The sequence below is a fragment of the Serinus canaria genome, chromosome 13 (assembly GCF_022539315.1).
Source record: "Serinus canaria isolate serCan28SL12 chromosome 13, serCan2020, whole genome shotgun sequence".
NCBI classification, from domain to species: Eukaryota; Metazoa; Chordata; class Aves; order Passeriformes; family Fringillidae; genus Serinus; species Serinus canaria.
Window position 1 is genome coordinate 721,617 of NC_066327.1, and position 21,251 is coordinate 742,867.

Consider the following 21,251-nt stretch of genomic DNA (forward strand, 5'->3'; position numbering starts at 1 on the left):
AAAAGGGGATTTAGTTGCTGAGTGCTGCAAAGATGCATACATTTTCCTAAAAAATCATTCTTAGTGCCAATGTGAACATTCAGTGCATTGTCAAAACAAGCCAAGATTCTTATTAAAACCAATTTCTTTGGTTTGTTGGGCTACTTTGCTGTGGTACCTCTAAGCCAGCAGATGAACTGGGGTTTAGGAGAGCTGCTGCAGCCAAAGCTGAGGTAGCTGGAAATGACTGTGAGCTGAGCAGATGCAGGGGATCCTCTGCCACAGGAGGCTGTGCCATGGTACCTGTGTCAGATGCTGGCTGGCTCTGGGAGCAGAGGGGCTCCTGGTAAGAGTCCACACCAGAGGAGGCACAGGAAATTCTCTGGGAATCCTTGGTGCCCCCCACTTGCAGACACAGTAATGAAACAGAAGAAAATAAGACAAAATCCACATGCTATTTATTGTAATCTTCTTTTCATTTGACTGAATGTCATGAGTAACAAAGACCATTTTGAAGAGAGGGATCATGGCTTTTATTAGGCTAACTGTGGTGATACCAGGAAAGCAGAAGAAGCCTTTGTGCACTTGAAAGCTTGTTTGTTTCTCCAGCTGTATTGGGCTAACAAAAGCTTCTCATGCTCCAGCAGTACCACTGTTAGCTTAAGAAATAAATGTGATGCTTTTAAAGTGCTCTTCTGCTCTTCATGGCAACAGGGTTGTTCCACCCAGGCTGATGAGGACAGACAGAGTATATGAAACAGGAACCAGGTCTGACATGTTTCTGGTGGATGTACTAATGTAACTATTCATTTACCACCTCAGCAAACAAAGAATCCTCTTCAAAAATCTATTGAATGTATTTAAAGCTTGAATTATTAATATTGACTTTATTCAGACTATAGCACTGGAATTAACAGCACAACCAAAGGTTAGAACTTCTAGTGGGATGGGTAGAGATGGCAGCTCCAATAGTAAATGCATAAAAAGTCAGGAAGCTGAGAAATAGGAATTCTTAATTTCCTGCTTCTTTATTGAGCCTTTTAGTTCATCCCAGCTCACATCTCTCTGGAGTCAGTGCTAATGTGCTCCTTTACATACTGTTTCCGTCTCCCATCTGGTGCTGGGAGAGCTGCTGCTGCTCTCATAATGGCACACAGAAGGAAACCTGAAAGCTCCTGTTTGGGGAAGAGACTGGTGAAAGCAGCATGGTTCAAACCAGATGTGCTGGGTTGCCCCAGATGCCATGGTCTGTGCTGGGTACTGGGTGGAGCCTCTCGGCGCTGTCCCACAGTGAACACTTTGGGAACATTTCATTTTCAGGTGTTCTGAAGTGGACCTGAGAATCCCAAGGGGAAGATGTGTTTCATGTCAGGGAAGCGTTTGCAGATGGCTGAACAGTGACTCTGTGCTTGGTGTCCTGGAAGTACTGCTGGACATGAGACCTGCCACCATTCCCAGGGTGTTCTCCCTCTCTGGGGAGCACTAGAGCTCAGTCCCTGCCCTTCCTGTGGGCTGCTGAGGTACACTCAACCTTTTAAAAGCAAGCATTTCCAGGAATGCCAAGATTCCCATGATCTGAGCAAAACCTCAGACTCAGCCTGCCTTCTGTGAGCAGTATTCTCTCATCTGAACTTTAAGGCAAGCTCCCAGCCTATCAGACTCTTGGCAGTAATTTCCACATCAGTTTGTTGTATTTGGACTTGAGATTCCCCCTTGACCCCAAAAGTCACACTAAAATGCTAAAAGTATTTTCTTTACTTGCTAAAGAAAACACAGAGGGCTTTATTTAGTTATTCAGAACTCCTCAGCCATTCTTCAGTCACTTCATGATTTCCAGAGATGTTATCTGTGCTGTTGTCTCCCAGCTCACACCGCTCAGAGCAGCTCAGAGGGGAAGGAAAGCTGTTACATTTCATTGTCCTCAAAAGAGGGGAGAAAAATCCAACTCATGCTCCCAACCCAAACAACTCTGCTGCCTCGTGAATTCTTGACAGCCAGGAAGGCTCTCTTGAAACCGTCTGCAGCCTTTAACTCCCTTCTAACAAGCTGGCCATTTCCATAGAGAAGATTTTTCTCTACTGATTTATGAGCTTTAATTTATATGCAAGCCTGGAATACTTGCTTTGGGAAGAGCTCTACCTCCAGCCAAGCAAGGGCTGTGATGCAGAGCACTTTGCGTGGTATGTTCGTTATTTCCACGGCACACTCTGCAGCAGCCCCAAACACCCCAGTTTCAGAGCCAGCCTGGTTGTAGGTGGTGCTGAGCACTCTCCCTCCAAGCCTGGCTGGGCCAAGAAGTTGCGTTATTGAATTGGATGGATTTAAGAGCTTTGGGAAGCCTCTGTGTAACCCAGGCAGGCACAGTCTGCACTGTGGCAGCCTGGGCTCCTGTGCAGCCCCTGCATGACCTGGGACATGGTGTGACCAGGTTGCCATGGGTGGTAATGGAATTTTCCTATCTGGAGCTGACTCACTAGAGCCTGGGTGTAGGTAGGATTATGCTGACTCTGCTGTTTCCTTTGGAAATGATGGAGAACATTTGGTCCTTCTCTGCATCAGATCAGGAACTCCTGATTGGCTTATGGTGCCTGGTGATCTGTTCTCCGAGGCCTGGTACCATCCCAAATTGAAAATTGCTGCTATTGCATCTCAGCTGAAGGATGGTACCTTCTACCTGAAGAGAGGTGGATTTTATCAACACATTACTAATTTCATCATATGCAGTGTAGGAGCAGCATTCTTTTCATCCACTGGTTTGTTATCACCATTTGTTCTGATGTGTTACACGTGCATGTGAGGGCATTGGCTCCTGGGTCCTTAAAACCTCAGGAGCCATGCTAAAACCTCTGGAGTTTGGTGGAACCTTCAGAGGCTTCAAGCTTGACTGGAGTGGAAGGGGGCACGTGAAGCCCCATAGGTTGGATTCACTGATTTAGCTCTGGATGGAGATGCTTGCACATCCTGGAGCAGGTGATACCTGTTGCCTCGGTGGGGCACCCACACAGAGCTGTGAGCTTGCAGCAGCAGTGTTTACACCATTCTCAAGTCTTTGCCACTACCATCCATTCACACCAACCCCTGCACGAGCCTCAAAGTGCTTCATCTTCCACGTGAGGGTCAGGATCTTGCTGTTCCCCACCCCCAGATCTGTATGGGAATAAAGAGACAGTGCTTTAAACCAGACTCTGCTTTGGGTGAAACCAGGAGGGGTCGGGGAAGGTGGGGAGAGCTGTTATCTGCACAGATGGAATGGTGAGGAGCTCAACAATGTTTGGTTCTTGGCAGCAGGTTTGGTCTGCTCAGTGCCCAAAAACTGGTCCTTGCCTGGGTCACCACCATCACTAGGTGATGGAATTAATCACTGATCAACAACTGGATCTGAAGTCTGGAAGGATCCTGCTACACATGAGGAACTCCTTTCATCTGCTGGATAGCTTCTCTGACTACTTAGCCCATAGCAGCCTATGGTCTCTCTGAAGAACACTGAAGTCTCCCATGGAAAGTGGTGTCGGGTTCATGGAACAGCCCCTGCTGGGGATATGCCAAATCCTGAGGATGCATGTAGGTCTGAATGGAATAGCGTGATGGACATCCCAGGAGGCTGGGAGTGTGGATTTGGATCCAGGCACTAAGGCTTACTCACACCCTTGTGATAAGCCAGCCTGGGGGAGAGGCATGGTTATTTATCTGTTTGGCTGTAGACAAGGCAGTAAAAGGTGATCTTTTAGCAAGATCAGAATAAGGAAACCTGAGTCAGAGACAGCTTCGGCCTCCTTCTCTGCTATCTGTGCTGCACTAAACAAGATAATTCATCACTCTCTCTGGCTTATATAAAATTGCACTCTTGGATGTGACCTCCCTCATGGGACTCACTCCACCCACCAGTACCTCCCTGACCTCATCTCCCCTCTCTCTTCTCCACCTGGCATCTCCCCTGCAATGCCTCTGCTCCCCTCCCATCCTGCTGGCAGCCCCTTGCCGCCGGGGCCAGTACTGAGCTCGCTCTTGCCAAGTCTGGCTCCTGCCTTGTTTTTCACTTCCACCTGGGAGTCCCCTCCCCTACCTGCCTCTCACCTACACCTACCTTCCAGCTTTCCCTCTCCACCACTTCCTGATCCTCCCTCTAAATATAGGCTGTGTGGTTTGCGAGTTGCCAAACAAAGAAACAAACATAACCAGTGGAAGGTTGTGGTTTCGGTAATTTTCTCTTGCTTACCTTGAGTGAGAAGCCACCTTTCACACAAAGTCATGTCCGAGCACAACCCAGCCCTAAGCCAGAGAAGCATCAGCAGGGATGGGATCAGCCCGGAGGGAACCAGCTGGGCTGGTCCTTGCAGGACATGGAGCATAGTCAATGTAAAGCCTCTGCTTCCCACCCTTCTGAGTTACTGTGCTACACCAGCTCTATGTTACTGGTAAGGAAAACAAAGCCCAGAGGTGGTCATCTGACTAGCTTCTTCATCTCGTGAGGAACATTATTGTCCACCAACTAAATCAGCATGGGATGGACTGATCTAGGTTGCTGCTGGGAAGTAATTAAAATGTTCCTCAAAATGCCCAGGAACTAAATGTCTTTAGGCATGACACCTCCAGTGTTTGATCAACAGCTGTCTGGGGAAAAGGTCTGGGAAGCAACAGCAGCAACAAAATCTAAACATACTAGCATGTATATAAATATATGCATAATATGTCTGAGGAATATAACTTGTCTGATATTGAAATTACAATGGGCTGGGGGAAGAAAAACCCAAGCTTTTAAGACACAGTGTCTTACATAGCTGTCCTCTAGACCCCATGGCTTGGTAGATTGTTCTCATCTGCATCAATCTGTCTGATAAAATATACTACCTTTATCTGTGCAGATTTCCTTTCTAGAAAGGAAACTGTACAATCTCTATAAATCTTGTGGATTAAGAGATTAATGAAGCAATCCCTGGCCTTTGATTTGAGGGAAACCAACAAGGTTTTGCAACAACTTTTGCTATGTCCTTGGTGTTGCAAGGATGTATGTCCTTGGTGTTGCAGGGATGGACACTGCTCTGTAATCTCTACATCATCCTCCTTGTCTGTATTCCATCTTTGCAGCTCTTCAGCTCATAGAGCTGCATGTCCTGGATTTCTTTGCTTTTTCCAATGTGAAGAAAAAATCCCAAAGGCTCCATTGAAGACCCCTGTGTCAGTGCCTTCCTCCTCCATGGCATCAGGGCTCTGATTTCCCACTCTGCCAAGAGAGCTGAGTTGTGTCAGCCCTGTGAGCTGGTCAGTATTTATGGTGCACTTCACAGTGAAATGCCAAAAAAAGTAATTAGAGAAAGACTGAAACAATGAAGAGCCAGGTCTTGATATCTAGCACAAACCTTGTTATCTAGAATTATTACTATACTATTGCTTCCACTGAGATGGGCAAAATATAAGCCAGGCTTGTCCCTGGTTAAATTTTGCCCTTAGGTACCAAAGTAACAGGGATAATCTGCAATGAGTTTGCCAGTGTTCAAACTGAGCTCTGAACTGTACTGACTTTACATCCTAATGGTGACAATGAAATGTATTGAGCTAGAAAGTGGTTGATTTTCCGCCAAGCAGGGATGTACTGGAGCATCCACCTGATAGTTATGTTGTGCTGGAATGTCCTGAATGATTCTTGGCTTTGAGGAACTTGTTGGCATAGATGGTTAAAGCAAATTTGGGGTTTTTGTGCAATACATTGTCTTTTTTTTATCCCTTGGAGATGATGCTGTGTTTCAGAGCCGGCAGCAGCAGTAGTGTATGACCATAACTCTGTAAGTACAGAACAAGGGAAACATAAAATGAAACTTTCCATGTTTCAGAGAGTGGAAACAGAATGAAAAATGCAAGACAAACTGGGAAAGACAAGGGTTAACCGTTCAAAAGATTGAGTCAAACAAAATATATCTGTGCAAGAGCCTCCCCAAGGAAGTCACTGAGACCACATTGCTTGGATCATTTAAAATTGGACTGTACAAAGCAATAGAGGAAATTCCGCAGGGAACAATCCTTCACTGGCAGGTGGGAAGGATTCAATGACCTAATAAGCCTTTTCCATCTCTAAGTCCACAAGATGAGCCTGTAACTAGTGCAATATGGTTTTGCCCAGAGTTCCCATGTGTTGGCTGTGAGCAGAGCCAAGCTGCACCAAACTGTGTTGTGTTTAAATTAACTATTTCTGTAGTTCTTTTACCCTACTCTGGTTCCTCTTTTAGCAGAATTCCTCCCCAGACAGATGACTCTTTTATACTCCCTCCATTTTTTGATATGTGAACATATATGTCATATATTGTCCTTAAAATAAAACAAGAGGGTAGGAAAAGAGACACCCAGCACCAGTAATGATGGCCCTTTCCAATGGCCATGGACTCAGAAGCAAGCCTGCATGAGGAGGAGTAGCCTAGTGGGCTGAATGGGGCTACAGAACCATGCTGGCACCACAAATGAACTCTCTGGATGCCCCTAATTCACATTTTGGAACAGTGCCACAACCCAGATCACCTGAGTTCCAAGGCTGTGGGACCCTTTCTCCACCAGGGGTATTTTCCTACCATGAGGCTTTTAAGGGATGCCAGTGCTGTTGCCATCTGTGCCCATCCCTCAGAGTCATTATCCTTGATATTTTAGGCTCTAGAAAACACACACACAATGGTGTTATCCTGGTAAGGATAAAGGTGTTGTTGTTACCCAGCTGGCCAAACATCTTTGTTTTCTCCCTGATCCACTCTGTGTTCTGGGGAGAGGGATGCAACCACTCCCCCCACCCTGTCTGAAGCCCAGGGCTGGGGCAGAGAGGAGCCAGCTGCCCCTTGACTGACTGCTGTCTCCATGGTGGCTGCTGCACTGCTCTTAGGCCTTAAGCAGCAAAACTTCCACCCTCTCCTTATTGTTGCTGTTTTTTTTCAAGTTTTATCAGAGGAACAACTCCCCTCCCAGCTGGAGGCAGAGCTAAGGGAGGGATGGCAGTGACCAGAGCACACAGAGCACTGACAGCACATCCAGGAACAGGTTGGAAAGGGTCGGCAACAGGATGACGAAATTCTGATTTGTACCAGAATCTCCATGTCCTGTCTCTGTACTCCAGCTCATGCCATGATTGCAAAAACCCACAGCTGTGTGAAGAGTCTCCAACATGAGTCATTCATGGCAGCTCTGTCCTGCATAGAGCACACGAGGCACAGGTCTCTGCTCGGAAAGAATATTTCCCTTCACAGCATTTTAGACCTTTTAAATATTTGTTGTGATTGCTGTACTAATTAAATTCAGCTGTTGCAGGTAATATAACTCCTGACAGCTTTTTTTTCTTTTTCTTTTTTTTTTTTTTAATGATTTTCTCCCTTTTAGAGGGCAAGTGAGCAGCACTTCAAGGTATATGGTCTGTCCACTGGGATAGCTGCTGGCAGAAATGCAGAGCTTTGACTGAACTCTGAAGTCATGGCTTTAAACGGTGCCAGTTTTTCTTTGCCCCAAATGGGAAGGGACCCAGCCACAGGGCTCTGATGGGATGGCGCAGACCACCATCTGCCTGGATTTTTCCTTTCAATCTGAGACACTGGACAGCCAGTGCATGAGGTGGGAAGGGACAGTGGCCATCAGGTGAACCCTTACCCAGCTTGTTTCGTGTCTTTCTGGTCCTCAGCACCATGAGGTCTGCAGTTGCTGAAGCAGGCTGTGCTCCAGAGGGGTTATCCAACACCCAAACCTTCGGCAACGTGGTTCAAATTTGCGGGCAAATTGTGCAGATGAAAAGACAGTGTCTTACAAGAAAACTGCATTTTTGTGGTCTTGTTCTGATGCTGTGCTGCGCCGTTTGTGGGGTTCAGGTCTTCCTGGCGCTCACCTTTCAGGTTGTCAAGGAGAATTTCTGCTTGTCAAAAATGATTCGAAATGCCCTCCCTGTGTGTCCTCCAATGTTTTGAATTTTAAGGAGTAGCCCCGGGGCAGTATATTTAAAACATGATCTCAGGGAAACGGGTTCATTGCATTTGGAAGCCTAAAGAGCGAGAATGGCAACGATACATAGGCATTAGGGTTTGCGGAGTCACACCGAGGTCAGGCGCTCCCCCTCCCCCCCCCACCCCCCATGATTTGGGCAAGTATTGCCTTTCCTCGTTCAATCCCAGCCCGTTTCTGTGTGCCGAGCGATGCCCACCCCGCCGGCCCGGGCTGGCCCCGCTGCGCTCGCCCACCGGCACAAAGCCTTCTTCGGGGGTGGAGCGCCCGCAAACCCCGCCGCTGCGAGCGCTCCCCAGCCTTTGAGTAAACCAACCCACTGCGTTAGAGACTGGAGATGGGGGTGATAGCGGGTGATTGACTTATTGCACGGTAATGAGCTGTGCTCCCCTGCCAAGCCCCAGCAGCCCCGGGTGTGCCCGCACCTCCCGCTCAGCCCGGGGCTGCCAGGGCCGGGGCTGCCCTGGCTGCGATCCCCGGGCCCCTCACCGGGCACTGCCCGAGAGCTCTGAGCGCTTGGCTTCGGACGTCTCTCCTCGAAACACAGGTAGCCGGGTATTTTGTGCTTCCGGAGCTCAGGTAGGGGAATGGCGAGGGGATGAAGCTCCTTTATTTATTAGGTAGTCTGGCTCCTGGTTTATTCTGATTTTTGGAATACAGCAGTGAGTTTGGAGAGAGGCAGAGTTCCAGAGTTCCTCTGGTAATGCGAGTGGAACTACATTTGCATTTAGCAAAGTGCAAAACCGTCCTAGCAAATGCCACTGAGTATTTGAATGGCCGTGAATTGCAACCCCCCCAGGCTTCCTTCAGGTGCTCCCAAAGCCTAGGTTTGCCCTCCGGGTGTTAATTACACTAACAAAGAGTGGAAGGACCGTTGTGACAGTTGGTCCTGGCTCCTTATTCCAATTTTCCTTCAATATGGCTCTTAGCTTTTAGTTAAAGCCCATCCACTAGTGAAACAGGAAGAAAAGAAGCCTTCTGGACTTACTTTGGGGTCCCTGCAGTGCTTGGCTCTCCATAGAGGTCTGTGGCTGAACCATCACCCAAGAGTCGGGGATCGCAGAACCTGCCTGGGTAATGAGCCACCAGTTTCTCCCATGCTTCAAAGAAGCCTTCTGTGAGCTAAAGAGGCCAAATAATATTTTTTTCCCCCAGATTTTTTTTTAACTTTGGGCACCTTTGCAAATGACTGTTCTGGCTGGGATGGAGCCCCCGAGTGCCAGAACACCAGGGGAAGAGACTGCTCTGTGATACTGCCAGCCTGAGGAGGAGGAGGAAGCACTGGAAATCCCCTATGCACGCCTGTTTTCTCGAGACTCCCAACTCAATTCTGCAAACTCAGAAGATTTTATATAACTTGGTTTAGTCAGTTTAGAGGTTTAAGGCACTTGGCTACGCATCTGGATTGCATCTTGGGGGTGGGTTATCCAAAAAAGAGCTCAGGCAGAGCAGTTCAGCCATTTCTAGCAAACCCAAAGCAAAGCAAAAGCATGGGAAGGGAGTTTCTTCTTTGGTATTTGGTGTGCTGGACTCTGGATTTAAACCCATGATCTGTCTCAGTGCTTGTCAGAGCCATCAGGTGGTGGAGGAAAGGCAGGGAGTACTGACAGGGAGTACTTCAGGCAGCTGGATGTGCCACAGGCCGCTGTCATCTAACCTGACACCCTGGCTTGTGCCAGAGAAGGGAACTTAAACACCCTCTGCATTGAACTGTCTGTGCTACCCGAGGGTTTTTAGAGCAAGAAAACCAAATTGATGTATAATTCTTGAACGTGCAAATGACTCTGCCATCAGTGCTGCAAACAGAACAAGCATACCTTTCTGCCATGGTGGTTTCTGCACCAGCGCCCAAGGGCTCCACTCAGACTTCCCAGTCTGCAAATCTTGGCCTTAGAAAGCCCTGAAATGAAATGTTTCAAGTTGAAAAGTCCAAGTCAGCTCAAAATAGAAACAAAGAAATTTTAAGAGCTCTTTAATTTTTAGCCCATAAAAGCCAAGAAAGTTGTGTATTGATGAGACACTGCCTCGAGACAATTGGAACCGAGCTCAGCACCCTGCTGGGGTGTTGACTATCCTTAGGTCTTCTTGTCTTCAAGAGCTGATAGCGATCAGCACCTCCAAGGTCTGAACCTTTAACCATTTGCCATGTTTTGCCTCACAGGCAGCTGCACTTCACCGGTGGGTGAAACGATTCCTCTTTGTCTGAAAGGGCAAATTCTTCTCTTTAGATGTTTGTGCTCACCTCCCATTAACTTTGGTATGAGCTGAGCTCATGCTTCCAAGAGCAAAATTTGGCTTATAATTTCTGCATGCTTGGGGTTCCTCTGGGTACCATATAAATGTAAGATACTGTGATTCAGTGCTAAAGAGCAGAGAAAACGCAAGCCCCCAGGAGACACCGTCAGAGAAAACCATATAGAACCTGTGTTTAAAACAAAAACAAAAAAAAGGAGAAAGATTAAGAAAAACAATTGAGATTCATTCCAGAGGTGGTTTCACTGCAAACCAAGGACAGAGCACATCTCTCCCGTGATCACGTCCCTGCCCTGCTGCGGTCCGGGCCAGTGGAGCAGGCGCAGGTTGGGAGCGTTATTGGAAACGTCTTACCTCCTATATTTTCTGGGTTTTAATCAAACTCACTGTGCTGCCAGAGGTGTTTCATTTACCAGGAGAGGGGTCAGCAAGGCAGCCCTGAGCAGCAGGAAATAGCAAATAAAGAACTATTCCTCCATGCTTGGAAGCTCTCCGAGGACAAGCAGTGCTTGGATGTTCATTATTGCCTTCCCTGCACCCTGCACAGATCGGGAGCACCCTGCTGTCTCCCCTGGGGGGCCGCTGGGGCTTGGGGGGGCAATCAAAAGTTGCTGGGTTTGGAAATTTTAGTTATTGTCTTCTGATTTCACTAACCAACCCTGTGCCAGTGAAAAGAGCTAACAATGCATGTACTTTATAATTCTGTTTTCTATCTGCTGCCATTTTAGAGTTTCTTGGCTTGTTACAACTGTCATAAAATTACTTTATTATATTTTCCCATCTGTTACATTTTCCCCTCTTTACAGGGGGACTTTGCATGATGCACATGGGCTAATTTAGCTTTAAAATTATTGTATGGCTGTTGTTTATGGAAAACGAATGCTGTATTTGTGGAACAACATGTGACTTCTCCATAGCACCAAGGAGAATGTCTGAAGTCTGTAAACTCAAAAGTCAGCTCATGGACAGAGCTGCCCCCTCCTCTCCAGCCCCAGCCCTTTGCCTTTATTTGTGACCTCATCTTCCCAAGTTAGAGCTGCAATTGCTCGATACAGCACTGATCCCCTCTGCATTCCCAGTGCCCCGCTGAGGGATGGATTCTCCACTGGAGCAGTGCACTGCCTTTGGTGGTGAAGCCATTCAAGCTCTGGGTACAAAATCAGCCATAGGAGAAGTGATTACACACACACACAAGCATGAATAACCAGGTGGATCTGCTCTTCCTTCCTTGCCTTTCTTCTCTTGTCTTTGATTCTTCTGATTCTTCTGTTTGGCTTAGTCAAAGCCTCTTGATTTGACTCTTTCTCGTTGCAAATGTCAATTGGGAAGTGTGAGGCGCCCCCAGTCTCCCACTCCCATCACAAAACCTGGGCTGTGACACCAAGGTCTGGGAAGCAGGCAGCCCTGGGGATGGTCTGAGTACACACTGGGGCTTTAACAAGGCTTTCTGAAACTCCTCTGGTTTTTTTTTGCTTTTTCACTCCCACTTTTCATTGCAATTTTCACAGCCACTGATGGCACCATCAGCCCAGGTTTTCCAATATTTATGAGATGTATATTAAAGACTTGGTACTGTTAAATTATGCATATTATTAGATGAAATTGAGTGTTTGAACTGGGAGTTTGGCGATCCCAAGGGGTTTCTGAATACACAAAATCTTTTTTTAAGAGAAAAAAAGGATAATTTCATCTCAGAGTCCTGCTTATGTAAAATCCACCCCAACTTCCCTTCACTTCTCCTTCCTGCCCCTAGGTGTAATACATTGTACTTTTAAAACATAATTTTATCTACAAGAGAGGAGACAGTAGCTACTCCAAAGAGTGTGCAGAGGGAGCCCATTGCCATCACAGCAGTGACCACTAGAGCATTTATGGAAGGGATCAGGTTTGCACTGAACGGCTCCAGCAGTGATGTGAGCATCCTGTCTCTCTCAGGACTTGTGGAATACCCTTTGTTTGGGATTCAATATCTGACTGAAATGCAGGGATGGGGCTGTTAGCTGTGCTTTGATCACAGCTGACTAGAAAGTCTGGGTGCATTTTCAACCTCTACAGTTACCCAAGAGATTGATGGCAGTAGATTCAAAAAAGGAACTCCGGGTTTCCTATTTAGAATAATTTGTGTCTGTTAATTGTGGTAAAAATGTTAAAAGACAAAAGAGGGGATATGTCAATACTCCACCTGACCAGGGCAGCTCCAGGTGCCTCTGTGTTGCCTCTCCTTTTCTCTGGCAGTCGGTGCATCTCTGGTGGATGCTGTCCTGCAGCCTGAGCAAAGGGAACGAACAATTACACACAAAACCATAGCTTGGGCAGGAATTTAGCTTGATGAAGACCTCAGACTGAACTGGCAAGTGGGTTTTGTTTGAACCCTGCAGCCCCTATGCTCAATTCTTTATTAACTTTTTCAATATGTTCTATTGCAGTCAGGCAACAATATGGGAGCTATCTTGCAGTTAATTTAACACCTGTAAATTCCCATGGCTGGTAATGAAACCTTGTATAGGCTAGTAGGTGAAGCATTTGCTTCATATATCAAAGGTCATTAGTTCAGTATTTGTTAACACTGTAGCTTTTATTAAATTTTTTTCCTGCTTTTTTTGCATCAGTGTGCTTAAAGCCTGATTAATTCTTCTGCTTCCCAAAGCTAAATAGGAAAAATGAGTATCACCTGACCCAGAACATTGGGGCTAAATTCTTTCTAGAAATCTGAATTAGCCTGCTAGAAATTATACTTCCAAAGCTCCTCAGCCATTCAGGGACAAGCAGATTAGGAGGCTGTGTGAGAAAGGGGAAAGAGAAGATGAGTTCCTTACAGCAGGGAGCAACAGCTTTGGGTAACTTGTGTGCCTCCCAACATTTAAATTAATCTTTTTGGCATATTCAACAATTTGACAGCTCTCTACTACCATGAATATATTTTTACTTCCTGGCTTTCCCATTTTTGCTTGTTTGTTGTTAAGGTAGTTTACAGTTTTGGACTATTTGGCGGCAATCCTTATGAGACAGAAGATGGTGAAGAGGAGACACAACCCCACACAACCAAATCAAATAACCTGCCAGTAAAAGATGCCCTCCCTCAGTGTCCTTGGACACTGGTGCCTGGTGCTGGATGGGGTCTGAAAGCCCCTGATTCAAGGAGGGTCTCCAGCAGTGATCCCTGTGCTCACACAAGGTTCATCACTGCCCTGCCCAGTGCTGCTGTTGGAAGTGCTCCTTCCCTGTGCTGAGCAGGCTGTGTCATTCCTGCTGCACTGCCTGTGCTAAAAACAGCTGACACAGGGAGCTCCAAGCCCCACAGCTGCTTTTCCTGGATGTTTTGTATCTAAACTGACCGTTTCTCAACCCTGCCATGGGCTGGGTCCACCACAGTAGCCAATTTTTCACAACACAACCAGCACAAAGCAATGTTATAATGAAACCAAGCAGCTTCTGGAGATGAAATCACAGGGATTCTACATCCAAGTGGGATGCTGCAGCTCCTGGGAAGTGCTGAGTGTGTGCTTTTTCACCTGGAAAAGTCCTGGCATGGATGCTGTTTATCAAAATAACAACTCGTTGAAACACAGCTGGAAGTGCTGTCAGAAGTGTTGAATGAAGTGCTGCTGTCTCCAGTGTCTCTGCTGGCTTTTCCAGGGAAGGGAAATCAGTGGGCTCAGAATGAGCCCTGAACACAGAACTCACCCACTGGTGTCTGACTCTGTCAAGAACCTGCAGCCAGCACTGCCCCAGGTCACGGACCTTCCAGAGTGGCACCTTCCCCTCCCGTCAGCCTGGAGTGCTTCTGTACTCTGCATCTCACAGCAGGTGCCACTCGTCACAGCTCCCCTCCCAGAGCCTGCCAGGAATGATCCTGGTTATCAGCAGAGAGGAGAAATCCTGGTTGCATTCCCTAGACTTCATATAAATTTAACCTAGAATGAGCTGAGCTTTTTATTAACAGCTTTATGCTGCAGCATTATAAAAAATTGGGTTCTTTGTAAGGCACACATGCTGGTTTTTATTCATATCTGTGTCAGCCTCAGAGCTGGATTTTTGATGCAATTCATTCATTCACAACTGAAATGGCTTTCTCATTTTACAGCATTTAGATGCCAGATATTTTCTACAAAGCTTATTAAAGTGTGTTTTATACTTCATCACTGCACTACCAAGCAGCCACGTGGATTTATGCCACCAGACTATTCAGCTTGCAGAGTAAGAACACCGTCTGAGGCACACATCTCTTTCAGACAAAGGAAAAGATAATTGTTAGCAAGTCAGAGGTGGTCCAAAGTCATCAGCACCTTCTGTCTGTATTCTGAATAATATAAATATGATTCCCTTAGTTCATACAGACAGATAATGTCAGACAATTCATTTATGCTCAAATGATAAACATCATTCAAGGAACATGACTACCAAACCCACTTCTATGCTAAATAGCAGCAAAGCCTTAGAAGGGCTCAGCTTTTCAGTGATGGGGCTGCTGCACCCATTGGCTTGGGAAGAGCTGTCCTGGAACACCCTGTGCCAGAGCCACCCCCTGTGCCAGTGCCACCCTTGCTGGGGTCAGATGTGTCGCTGGTTGCATCAGTGGCCTCGGAAGCCTCAGTTGCTGCAGCAGCTGTGCAGGGACTGACACCATGATCCAAAGCCCAGCTGCAGAAGGAGTTTGAGTGTCCAGGCATGTCCTGCCCTGCCCTCAGTAGGGCATGGGAAGGGCAGAACAGGGCAGGCTCAGGGTGGACACCAGGAGCAATTGCCCCATGGAAAGGGTGCTCAGGCCTTGGCAGGAGCTGCCCAGGGGGGGTTGGAGTCCCCATCCCTGGAGGTGTCCCAGGAAGGGCTGGAGGTGGCACTCAGAGCTCTGGGCTGGTGACAAGGCAGGGATGGGGCACAGCCTGGACTTGATGGGCTGGGAGGTTTTTTCCCAATGTAATGATTCTATGATTCCATGATTCCATGTGTACACATATGTGTACTTGCCTGTGAACACTCCTGGCCCAGGTGGCCCAGTAACACCAGGCACAGAATAGGTGGATGTTTGCCCTATGAGCTGTGCACAGAGCAGCCCCAAGAGCCCAGGACTGCCCTGCCCTGGCAGTCCCAGGCCTGGGTGCCAGGCAAGGGCCATGGCCATATGCTGGGCAGGAGAAGGATCACCTCCAGTCCTGCCTGGCTGTGAGCATATCTCACTTTGCCAGGCTGCCATTGCCCATTCTCCCAGCCCTTCCTGCTGCTGCCACATGAGGAAAGGATGCTGGACCCAGCACTAGTTAGAACTGGAATTATTAACTTGACTAGCACACACCAACTCACCCCCAGAGCAGCGGGACCAGGCTCTTCCAACCACAGCCACAGTGAATGGTGGTTGGTGGTTCCTTTTATTGGGGAATTTAATGATTTTAATTTAACAAAACCACAGTTTAATTGCAATTTCCCCACATGTGTTCTAAAAAGGCCTGAAATGATGCAGGCCAGCCCTGCCACCTCTCCACTGGCAAAGCCAGTGCTGTGCCAGGTCTGGCTCGAGCATCCCTGTGGGTTCACTCAGTGCGTCCCCCTGCAATGCTTTGATGTGCACTTTTCAAAGCATTTAAATCGAGGTAGAAAACTCATACTTGACAGTGTTTCTGTCTGTTTGATTGAGCTTCTCAAGTCTCTCCATTTCTCTTCAGATGTAGAGAGCCCGTGAGCAAAAAGCCAAGCTTTTTCCACAGCTTATGTTCTTGTAAAAACAGCTCCAAGTACACACATTCTGCTCTTCACTCCAGTCGGGCTCCACATGCCAAGTCAAGTATTTATTTTCATTACTTTTGAGACCACCAAAATTAATGTATCTTTCAGACAGGAAGAATTTTATTTATTATGGTGGATTTGAATCCAAGAGATGAAAGAAGAGCACCGTGCATCTTGAAATCAACTGAGCCTGGGAGCAGGAGGAGACAGCCCAACCTGAGTTCCCCTCCCTCCCTGGCAGCAGCCCCCTCCAGCCCTGATGTGTTTCCATACAGATGGACCACAACTCCATGGAACCTCCAAACCAACACTGTAAATCTTGCCACAGTTAGAGTAGCGAGGGCAGGTGTCAATGCTTTAATCATTCCCCATTTTCCTGAGTCATTGGTGGAGCTCCTGGTTGATGGCACAGGTTGGGTGGAGTGTGAGGCTTCTGGAGGGAATCTGCTCATCCCTGGGGAGCATCATCAAGAGAGAAAATAGATTAATTTTTCCTTTTTTTCCTGCTTTGATCCCTGAACTCCTGCTACTCACTGAGTGATCTCACCTCTATTATGCAGGTGTTGTCTACTATTTTTTGCTGTTTGTAACAGTATTGTAGTTTTTCTCTCCTTCTGAAACCCACCCCAACACGTCAGCGCTGGAACTGTTTGGTGTAAAAGAGCTGGATGCTGTGTCCTTGGGCCAGCACTGTGCTCTGCAGTGCATCTTCATCAGGAAGTCCAGACCCAGCCGGGTTTTGCCTCTGTTTTCCTATGGATCCCACATGAGTTTCCTTGAAAGTGTAGAAATGGAATCCTAGCTTGTTAAAGGAAAAAATGCTGCTTCTGTTCCTTTCCAATGTGGCTAGAGTTCCACCAAAACATTGCCAAAGTCATTTTGCCCATTAGGAAGAAAATGTATTACAACTCTGTAACAACTTCAGAAAAAAATCATTTCACTTTTAGACCAGAGCCAGTCACAAGATGGATTGGGCTGGTCATTGACACTGGTAATTTTTAGGCAAAAATATCCTCCTGAGAAATCGCATTCATGCCACTGCAGTCAAGGCTCTTCCACACAGGGAGGCAGCTGGGTTGTGTCAAAGAGATGAGAGGAAATTGTGGTGGGGCTGAGAGGAGGACAAAATCCATGAGAAATTAGGCTGGGAAGTTCAACATCTCCTACAACAACTTGCTGCTTCTTCCATGAAACTCACTGAAGCTTCAGACAAGCCCTAAATGTATTAACAAGGCACCTGACCCCAGATGTTCTGCTTGAAATAATGCCAGTTTGAAAGTCCTCAAGACAGAGCATCAGATCCCTCCCAGGCTGTATTTGATACAATTTCTCATTGCAAAACCTTCAGTGGAACTGTGATGTTTAGTTACTTTCATTACCTCTGATAACACCTCAAGCCTGGTCCCAGTTCTTTAAGAGAGTAAAGAGAAAAGGCAGTGTATTGGACATCTAATGAAGGAGAATTTGTAGTATCCACAGTTAGTTTGAATTCAACTTAATTGTTTATTACTCTGAGGTCTCTGAAGGATAAAGAATATGGAATGAAATATTTTTATCACCTCAGCCTTTCTCAAAACATTCACAACTGGTTAAACACTAGGGTCACTAACTTTGAAATGATCTCACAATTTGATTTCATTGTATTTTAATTGCAAATGATATATTGCAGGGCTCACGGAGAGTGAGAAGCTGGGACCAGGCAACATTAAACCCCTGCTTTTTTTCAATTCTCCAGCCAGATGTACTGCAGGCAGGTGCAAGACAAACTCCCAAATACCCTGCTATCGTAAGGAGAGCCTGACCTAGAGGGACTGATGTGAATGGGCTTTTCAGGCCGTGTGCTTATTCAGTCCTGGCTGGGGAAAGGCTGCCAGCCCCGGCACACGGTGCCAGAAGTGTGGTGGTTTTTTTAATGCAAAGTTGCAAAACCACAAAACTCATTTTTACTAGTGACCTTTTTACCACTAATTGTCAGGGTACTTTAAAAAAAAAAAAAAGAGGAAAAAAAAAAGAAAAAAAAGAAGCTACTTTGGACAGGGCTGAATTGACATCCCAGAGACGCTGTCCCGGCAGCTGCTCCTGCACCCCGCTGCTGCTTTCCCAGTGTTTGCATCCAAACCCAACTGGGTCCTGCCTGGATGAGTCAGACAGCTTTCTGGGTTGTTTGATTTTTTTTTTCTTGCAAAGCAGCTTTTGATTGTGAAATAAATCACCAAAAAATAGCTGGAGTGTTGGAAGAGGGAGCAGAGTTGGGGTGGGGGTGCAGTCAAGGAGGGCCCAGGGCTGTGTGAAGGTGGCTGCTTTCCCCCCTTGCCTTCTCTTTCTCTTTCTCTTTCTCTCTAAGAACACACAGGCCTATTTTGCCCAATTTCTAAAGTTTTTTACACATGGCTAGTCAGTAGCTGCAGCTGGACTCACTGTCCCTTCGAGAGTTCAACCAGGTTTTGAACTCCTTTGCCCAGCTTTGAATTCTGATTCATTCCCTGGTTCCGTCAGAATTGGCAACATGTGAGAGGTGTGTTTGTGAGCAGAGCCTGGCCTACTTTTTCTATCTCCTCTGCCGAGCATTCTACAAAGGGACTGAGCCAAGGCTCAGCTGGGGGCAGAGGGTCTCTCAGCCAGGTGACCTTTTAAGCCCATCCAGTTCAACACTCTCCACACACTTTCATGGAGAATCCCAATTTCAAATTAAAAAAGGAGACCTGTCTATGTTGACAAGTTCCAATAAATTAAAACAACTCAATGTTCTTGGCCTACTTTATTTATAATTTTTGCCATGTTGCAGTTTTATTGAATTATAAGGGTTAGAAGGGATCTTACACATCACCTTGTTCAGCCCCTGCCGTGGCAGGGACACCTCCCACTGTCCCAGGTGTTCCAAGCCCCAGTGTCCAGCCTGGCCTTGGGCACTGCCAGGGATCCAGGGGCAGCCACAGCTGCTCTGAGCACCCTGTGCCAGGGCCTGCCCACCCTCCCAGGGAACAATTCCTTCCCAATATCCCAAATATCCCTGCCCTCCTCCAGCTTAAAGCCATTTCCCCTTGTCCTGTCCCTCCATCCCTTGTTCCCAGTCCCTCTCCAGCTCTCCTGGAGCCCCTTCGGCCACTGGAATGACCTCTAAGGCCTCCCTGGAGCCTTCTCTTCTCCAAGTGGAACACCCCAAACTCTCTCAGCCCGGCTTCTTTCTTCCCACCAGTGCCCAAGAGCCCAGATTGTCACACTGGGTATCTGTTGTCACTTTTACAGACAGAAAATAGAGACATTTCCAGCTTAAATGAGAAAGAACCAGAATTTACAATAAAGCACTTGATGACTAATCACTTGGGGATTGTGCTCAGTCACATTCATGTGGTGAAGGAATCTCCTTTCTACAAAGGAATTTTGGTTTTGCTTGGTCTGTTTGTTATTTTTAGCCACTGTCTCCCAATTTTTTCCTGTAGTTCAGAAGTCCTAAGATGATTTCCTCTCCTATTCCAAAGTCACATCTGCCCTGAGTCCAGCAACTACTGCAGGACAGCTTGGTTGTAAACTCAGGGTGGAAGCACTTTCCTTTTGTTTTCCTACTGTCAGCAAATCCCAATTTTCTTTTTCACTTCCCGATATTTATAATTATCTCCAGAAAATCTTCTTGGCCTCTCACTTGCCCAGGCTGGTTTATAGCAGTGCTAAATGCTCAAAACCATCTCTTTGCATTGGCCAGTGGCAGCTCCTGCCTGGCCAAGCCCAGCAGGACAGGGTTTCCTGGAGCACGAAATCTCCCAGCAGAGCAGCTGCTGAGGGAGCACTGGGCTGAGTGGGACGTGCTAGGGGGGGCAGGACTGGCCCTGGAAGGGCAGGACCAGCCCTGCACGCATGCCCACCTCTTGCCTGGTTCCTCTCCACAACCATCACATGGTGCTGCATCTTCACACACTTGCTCTCAAAAGCTCTTTGCTTTTGGAAACAAAATCTCAGCAGTAAACAGTTTATGGGCTTATTTACAGCTCAATTTACTGAGCATCCTGCCAGAACACCAAGGGAATGCTGTGGTGTGTTGTCTTTTGAGTGTGGTCAACAGCAGAGAAGTCTTCCCAGAACTTTTAATGAATTTTGGACCCCCTCTCCTTCCTCCCCTCCCCAAATATCTCACCAGAACCAGTGCAAGCCTTACACTAGGAACACTGCAGCTAGAAAATTACAAGAACTCAGAAAGGCAATGAAAGAAAATAAAAATGGGTCTAGAAACACAAAATTCCATGGGACAACCTGTAATTTTCATAATTTTCAGGTTTGTTTCTTTGTTTTTTTAACTATCCCAAAGGATCTTTACTTGAGATCTGCCAGCAGCCTGGGTAGATGGGCAACATGGCAGATGAAAAACTTCTGTGCCAGAGAGGTCAGAGGGAGATGCCAACAGGGCAGGCTCCACACCCCACACCAGCTGCTGCATTTTCTTGGACTGGATTTTGAATTTCATTTCTACTACCTTTGAGCCTGACATTTTTTAAGCAAACCCTCCAAAAATCACTGAAACTTTGCTCTCATTTGAAGGCAGGGGAAGTCTTACCCTCAACTGAAGTGAGTGCAGAAACAAGAGAGTTCAAGACAGTTTGGAAACATGGAGTTGAGATGTCCTATGATCTCTGCCTCAGAATGGGGCTGCTCAGAATTTCCTGGAGAACTCTGGTAATCTGAGGCTTAATTTGTTAATGTTCAGATTAGATCCAGTTCTGGAGCTCCTTAACTGAAAGCATCTAGGACAGTGCAGAGGGTTCTGCCTTAACAAAACACCAGTTATGTCACAGTGAAGATGAAGATGGCCTTCCAAGAGAACAGCTCTAAAGGTTCATTCTCTAAAGGCACATCAGTGTCATGGTGGTTTGGGGCTCCTCAAGGAGCCAGTTCCTCCAAAGACCCTGAAGTGACCCCAGGACAGGGACTGTTGTCCCATCCAGACCGAAGGCAAAGAGCTGCCCATCCAAACACCAGCGAGGTGCCTCAGGCCTCACATCTGGTGGAGCTGAGGTTCTCTGGCTGGTGTGAAAGGCCCCACAAATCACATGCCAGAGAGGTGTGGCTGGACTGGGTGAGTTTGCAAGGAAAAGTCCTTGGGGCAGGATGCAAGGCCGGTGCTGGCTGCAGAGCAACGGGACAGCCCCGTGCCAGCCCAGCTCCACGTGCCAGGCATGGCTCGGGCTCACCAGGGACCCACACGGGGTGCTGGCACAGCAGCAACAGCAGCCAAACATGGCAGCTCTTCAGCTGCCCGGGCCTTGCTGGCCCTGCTGGCCCTGGAGGGGACATGGTGACATTGCTTGGGGCAGCACAGGGTGAGCTTGGGTTCCCTCCGAACCCATCTG